The following is a 7,838-nucleotide window of genomic DNA, read 5'->3' as shown; positions in this document are numbered from 1 at the left end:
CGTGGTCAAGACTCAAGAACCAACGTGGGATTTGATCAACAAACCTTGCCTAAACGAGCAAGGTTCACGTCACGAGACCACGACGCGTGAGGTGGAAAACGCGTCAACGCACGACAATGGCTCAAGATTGGAGGACTAGATGACGAAAAAAGATTGAGGGTGAAGGAAAGGGAGAGGGAAATAGGATGATGGTTTTGCGAGAATCGGCAGTACCTCATTTTATACCACCCCGGGGTGATATTGGTCCCGGAAATTTTACCTATAGCATTTGTATGTGACTTATTTGCAGCTCTTTGAAATAGAAACAAAAAATGGCTGGAGAGCGACATTTTGCTGATGCGGTTCCTCACAGATTATACTTCAGCCGAGTGGATTACTATACTGTACTGTACTATTTCAGTCGTAGTGGAGTTAGGATTCCTCTGTGCACTGGTTTGTTTGGAAGGTTACTTGATGGCGAAAAGGCGTGATCAAGATATTCCGTCTTCTGATGTATTTCAATAAGTGCTTTGGATCTTGTGCATATGTGTCAGTTCACTGTGAAGAACCTTCATCCCTAGTAGAACACCTAGATCGGCTCATTCTGCCAGTGACCACGACCTGAGCATTCGCTCTTAACAAGAATCTCTAGTTTATCTTGCATCAGCTATCACACGATGTAACTAGCATCACGAGAGGGCACCAAACCCAAAAGTTCACGCTCACTCTGCAGCCTTTAGGTCTTCATTACTTTCTTCCTTCATTATCCCCACTAGGACCTTGCAACGACATGTCATCCGATATTTAATACACCAGAAGCCGATGTTATCTTATCCGCGTTTCACCGTGTCATATACTTATATCGACTCCCATCAGTCACTCTGAGAGGACGACGACTTTTTTCACTTCAAGCTCCACTTTTAGATCAGACATTTTTTTCCACCAGGAGAATAATACTATCTATCATGCTGAAATGATATTTATCATTGACAATATCGCTAAAATATACGACAGATTGCGCAAAAATTCAAATCGTAACAATTCATCACATCGCTCCCCGTGTTTAGCACCCCGCGGGAACCGTAGTATCGTCCACGTGGTTTGCCGCAGATACTCCCAAACCACGACTCGCGAATGCATTCCAGAGGAGACAAGCATTGGCTCCATTGTAACGGTTCATATCAGCCTGGATCCATGCGTCTCTGGCTTGCACGACTACGAATAATGATTCAGCGTTAGAACACACGAGATCTTGGTGCACTTACAGGTAGGGTTGCATGGCTGGAGAGATAACGCGTCGACGAAGAGGTGGAGGTAAACTATATTTCCCTCATTCCCAGTAGCATCATCCATCGCTGTCGAGGACCATCCGTGGGCTTGAACCAGGGCGGCATATACATTGTGTAGCATGTTGGCCCATACCTCGCCGATATCTGAGGACCAGTTAATGGGTTCCTTAAAATGATGAACGAGAACACTTACAATGAACTTCGAATAGTCGGGCGAGGGAGGAATATCGGAGAGGGTTCGTGTTGGGATCCGTGGAATAAGGGTAGTGCCGGACGCCATTAGGGTTGTTTGATACCCAGACTCCGAGAACGTAGTCGGAAACAGTGCCGCTCTTTTGTTCGGTCCATCTGTAGTCGTGGATTAGATTCCCGATAACGGCGAGAAGAAGAGAAGGGGGCTGTCATACTCCGCCATCGCATCCGACCATCCTGAGAACCATATCAGTAATCAAAATCAAAAGAAACTGGTAAATTTGCACCTTCCCCTAATCCAGCAGATTCGAGCGTCTGCAGACACCTAGCCGTTCCACCTCCAGTCAGACGATTAGTAAGCCCATGGGTCATTTCGTGGACGAGAATGTCGTTTTCTAGGGATCCATCGCGATTGGGAATCGTAAGGTCCCAAATAAACATGCGGCAAGTGCCAGGCTGACCGCTGAAAACATTTATATCAGGTCACGACGCGGTGAAAATTCGACGGGGAGCTTACTCGGGGAGAGTCAAGAAGTTTGCATTGTCTACCCCGGAGGCATCTTGTACGGACATCTGTACACGGTCCCCGCCTTGTCCTCCATTACCGAAGTTGTCTTGTTGGAAGTTGTAGGTGGCCTCGGTGAATCCGTATTGGTAGAGGAAGTCGTGGACTCTGTTGATGATGTAGAAGGCGTTGGTGCGAGCGGCGTCTACGTTTCCGCCTAGGAGAGGGTCGATGGCTGTGTTGTAGGGGTAATTGAATAGGTTGGCTGAGGATTGCTGAGTTGTGGTGAGTAGTACTCCCTTGTAGGAGATGACGTTGTTGCCCCTGTGAAATGTCAGGAAGGTATCTCATGAGGGGGAGGAGAGGGACAGGATCCTTACGCGGTTTCTCCGTTTTGTACCCAGCCTTGAGGAGAAGAAGAGGGGTTCTCAGGGTTGATGAGAGTTTCTTCGCCTTCTGCGACGGATGCTTCGGTTATTGGTACGACGGTGTACTAGAGCGTAGTTAGCCATGCGAAAATAAGGATTATGTTAGGGATTACCGCAGCCTGGGAAGAGAAGTCGGTGACTGCGATGATGTCGCCGGAGTGGGCATCGACGAATGCTTCGTATCCGGTGTTGGCGTCGGCGTTGAGGACTTGGACTACGTGGGTGAGGGCTACGGATCCGTCTGAGAGGACGAGGTATTCGAGGGAGTTTATGCCACTGTAGGTGCCGGCGAGAGCGTCCTCGACTTTGCTGATGATTGAGTCTAGTTCTATGGATGGCTGGGAGGAGGTGATGTTCGCTATACGCAGTTGTCAGTGATTTGGAGATCGCCGCAATAGGTTACTTACATGTGTCGACGAATGACGAGCCGAATGAGACAGTGTTGCCGTTCTTGAACGCAACGTTGGCGACGGCATTGGCAAAGGGAATGCCGTCCTGAGTATTAGACATAAGGGGTATGGTTATAGTAATCGCATGGAAGGCGTACATGGTATTGCTTCGCGTAGGCGTAGCTCACATCGTTCTCAGCAGAGTGACCAGAGTTGAAGGTGATAGTAGAGGCGTCGACGCCGAGCTCAGATGCAATGAAGGAGACGGCGGATGTCTCCAGGTTCCCACTAGCGAAAGACGAGATGGCTTTCCCTTCTCCATAAGTCTGAAAAGAAAGATATAAGACAATGAAAAGAACAATATCATTGTTTTATTACCTTGAAGGTCGATGCGGGATGGTATGTATCGATTGTCATGTCGCGTCCGATGGTCCTCCGTTGGTGAGTGGAGTGTTTGGAGGAGGTTGGCCAAGGTGCAGCGTGGGCCAGGAGAATTTTACGAGCGACACTTGCGAGTTGCGTTCAACTGCGGTTCATTTGCGTTCAACTCAAGTTGAATTGCGTTCGCTTGCGTTTAACTTGCATGCATTTGCGCGCATATGGATACGTTTGTTTGCGTGGCCTATGAATACTTATTGCTGTCTTAAAGACACTAGTAAACTCTGTCTTATCTTGAACATTTACTTACTGTTCCGAGTTCCTGGATATGTCCCACCAGGTCAATGTCGCTTACTATGACTCAGGAAAACCATTGAATAATATGAAAATGCTATAAAGGTATAGTTGTTGGCCACAAAAAGAGATCCCTCCATCACAGCGACATTTCATTTCGAAATGACTAAGAAATCTTACCCTTTTTTGAACTTGGCGGGATGAAGAAACCTGCTTACGCATCTCACAAACATGTAACACATGCATCCCAAAGTCGAACGCAAGCCTTATGTAGATGCACGCATGCGTTCTTGAAAATAACTGTTGGAATTATTGCAGTGGGAGGCTTGCAGTAGGAATAATACCTAATTGTTAGCTACTAGAGCTCCTAATGAGCTCCTTATATACTACGAAATGTATCTAGAATATTCTACCAAAGTAACTAAATATATCTAAGTATCGTGACAAATGAGTAAGCCGAAGCTTCGGGAATCTTCTAGTACAAGCTTGAAGTTGTAAATCCCAACAATAACACATGCGGTTGGAAATTAAACGCAAGCGAGCAACAGCGGCTCGCAATTGGCTCGCAAGTGTGACGGATGTGTGACATCGTGTAACATTTGCGTTCGACTCGAGTTGAACCGTCTTAACTGTTGGTCACTTCTGATATCTCTAAGCTATCGGCATCTAGTCATCATATATGGGCTCATTTCATATTCCTATGATATACCTGCTATTGAATTTGACCCCCTCTGACCAGCAGCCAACATTTGACTTACCTTCTTTAACTTCTTTCCTCCAAGTCTGTTCATGCCTTATGCCAATGTTCTTGGGATTAGACTCTTCTATCGACAACTTTTAAAATAAATTACTGATTTACCGGATATCCCAGGTCAAAGAATCGCTTCATAGCTTGATTTTTCGGCTCTTGAGTTTTGGTTTTGAACTTTGAGAGAGCATCACCTCAAAAAAACCTTCAACTTTCTGGTCTTTGTCAAAAAGTATTATATCTCTCTGCATCTAGCAGCACTGACTAGATTCTGGCACTATTTTTATACAAGAAATCTCAAGAAGGTCTTTGTCACGCTCGCACGCGCAAATGCAAGCGTGACAATCGCATGCGAGAGAACGCAAACGCATGCTCTCAAGTGCGCTCGCAAAATTCTACGTGCCCGTGCAGCGTACGAGACGTTGGCAAAGAGGAGCGCAAGCAGTACAGAGGAGAATAGCTCTCTTTGGAATGCGCGCATGGTCAGTTAAGAAAGACGTGGAAAGTCCTTGTGAGTAGAATGCTAGAGCCTGAAGTGGTTTATATAGAGATGAGCCATTTTTCACTGTGCGAAAGGGAGATATGTCCGGTGTATTGGTACATCCGCTGTATAACACGGAACTCTACAGTGAGTCCTACGACGGTGGAGGACGAGTGATGAAGCGAGAGAAGTTCGGGCGGAGTCAGCAAATCGTGGCTTTGATTCTTCCAGGAACATTGTTGCTGTCGGTATGATCTGTCAAATCATGACGATCACCGGGAAAAGTTATCAAGGGAGGCTACTCACCCGCTTATCAGAAAGAAAGCCAGGCTGTATGGTAGCCGTTGTGGACTATTAGAGTGAGGCAGAGATGCGAGGCCTGGGGTGGACTGTTAGATGGAAGCCAAGTGAAAGTTTCGTTGACCAGGTTTGATGGAAAGCAGCTTCTGGTGTCGAATGGATGCAATAGCAAGGGACTATTACCTCGAAGTCCTCGCGCAAAGGACGGGAGAAGAACTGGTGAACTCAATGAGCAACAGTCTGCATGTCGGCAGAGGATGAAAGCCTACAGATTCCATCAGTTCCTCGCTGCTTCTAACATCCGCTTCCGACGGTCATGTCATCTCTGTGATGGGCCTCGTGAACAATAAGAAGAAATTTGGTGGGAAGAATAATCCGTAGAGAGATATTGTAGCAGATTCAGGTGTTAGGAACGTCCGGTCTTGTTCCTGATTATTTTAGTCGCCGGAAAGAAGAGATGAAAAATTCACATGAGCAAGAATACTGAACTGAACTGTTGTGTGTTTTTTTTGCGGAAAGTGTCCAGAGCATGTCGAACCGTTTGCAAAGGTGGAAGACATCACGTCGCGGGCTGCAATATCCCATTATCGGAGCGAACCAGAGTATCTTGTACACTTCGCAGATTGATGATGATAGGATATCATCCTCCCCTCGACCGGTTATGACAACTACCAATTATTATGTTGTGACAAAGCCTAGAAAGTTAATTTTCAGCATTGAATACTTATTTTGGGGAAATGCCTACATGTCGTATGGCTTGCAAGTTTATTCACTGCTGGGGCCGGTTCCTTTTACAGACGGAAAAAGGTATTCTAAAATGTCGTGAATTTTTGTTCCCTTTGTATGGCACGAAAACAGGATACGGAAAACGCAATGAAAAATTTGTACTATTAGTGCTCACCGCTCCTTTCACGTACCGAACACAGAATTACTCCGAATGAAAAGTGGTTTCCTTTGTTCTGACTGCGGGAGACGCCTTTTTCATTCCGTTTTTCCTGTCCTTTTCCTTCGCCTCAAAGAATACGGAAATTATCTCAAACTCATTTTTACTATTAGAAGTTCAAATGAAATGTCACGACATTTTGAGGTCTTGTTTTTCCGCAAAGAGAATGTACTGGATTCAGCAGTGAGTTCAACAAGAGGCGCGCAGTCCACTGGTGCGGTAGATGTTGGGTAGATGACGGAGGGACGACGGAGGTCACCGGACGTCGGCCCGAGGTTCTGTTTATGATGACGCGGTCATAACTTTCCCACGATTTCTTTGTTTGTGACCACCACCATCGTCCCATTCTTCTCTCCTCTTCCCACATGCAGGATCCCGACCATGTGTGCTTTTATGAATCGAATTTATCTTATTCACGACAAGAGGATGATCTTCGGAATGGAACGACGCGAAGAAAACAGTCAAGAACGTTGCGAGAATGAACTCATGGCGAGCAAACTGGAAAGGTAGGCGACTTTTGTCTAGTGTCTTTCGATGATAATTTCCTCAATAATTCTATTTTAGGCAAAATTTTTGAAGTTATCTTCGTCTTGTTGGCGTTATCGACGCAGTTTTCGCAAGGTAAGAGTCCAGTCGAGCGTTCGTCGACATCTTTGTTGCTCATCACGGCTATCAAGAACTCTCGATACGGCGACGCTTTGCGATACATACCATTTCTCTCGCGCATAAATCCAAGAGGTGGTTGGACATCTGAATCTGGAATCGCGATTGCCGTCGCTTGCGTGTAATGGCGAAAAGGTATGCATGTCGTGCCTTGCCATATTTTTCCTTTCCTGACGCATCTCATAGTACAGCGCGCGCTCCTCAAGCTCAATATTCATTTATTATCATCCAACTCTCTGAAGAGCTGCCTCCCCAGAAATCGCTTGTCCGAGATGAAACTCTGACCGTGAGCATGACCGTTGCAAGTTCAGCGGTATACTCGGCTGACGACGTGACGAAGGAATAATGATGGTTGACGAAGATGACCCGAAATCAAGATAGTTCATGGACGTTGTGTGCAAGCAAGGGCCAATCGTCGACCTCAGATGTGATGCCCCCGAGCTCTACTGAAGGTTCAAACGTCATGTTCACGCCTCGGTGTGTGGTATTTCGTCCGTTCATGCTGTCAGTTCTTACAGTACTGCTGTTCTAGATGATCCCTGTCATCATTCACTTCCCTACGGCATGTGTTCACATTGATGCGATTCGGATTACCGGAACGGCCATGCGGCAACGAGACGATCAACACATGCTCACTCTGTAGAGTCACCTCAGGCCGTCCTTCTTTCATCGCCTCCACGATGGACCACAGATCAGCCTATCATCCTAACTTCAGTAACCCAGGCGCCGATGCTGTCTTATCTTCGCTCGACGGTACCCTATACCGCCTCCCATCCTCAGTCTTACGACGAACCACCACGTTCTTCGCTTCAAGCTCTTTCACATTCGGACCAGATGGCGAATCTATACCCATCCACGAACACGATGTCATTCTTGAACGACTGCTACGGATTATCAGCGGTTTGGCAATCCCACCTTGGCGCACATTTGACGAACTTGAAGGCGTGCTTAGTCTAGCGGAGACGTGGGGAGCGAGAGGTGCACTGGATATCGTGCGTGCATCGATAACTGCCCCGGTATTCCTGCGAGAACCACTTCGGGTGTATGCAATAGCGACGAGGTTCGGGTGGGAGGAGGAGGTCGCGCTTGCGTCGAAGCATACGCTGAGTTTATCTCTGAATGAGGAGCAGCACCAGGAGGCACTGCAGCGGATTCCGACGCGTTCGCTGGTGAAGCTATTCAAGTTTCACCGGCAGCGGCGAGATGAGTTCCGGAAGGGTATGGAATGGGACGCGAGGTGTGAGGGTTG

The sequence above is a fragment of the Desarmillaria tabescens genome (genome assembly GCF_030435595.1).
Source record: "Desarmillaria tabescens strain CCBAS 213 chromosome Unknown EV420scaffold_114, whole genome shotgun sequence".
NCBI classification, from domain to species: Eukaryota; Fungi; Basidiomycota; class Agaricomycetes; order Agaricales; family Physalacriaceae; genus Desarmillaria; species Desarmillaria tabescens.
This window is presented reverse-complemented; position numbering follows the sequence as displayed.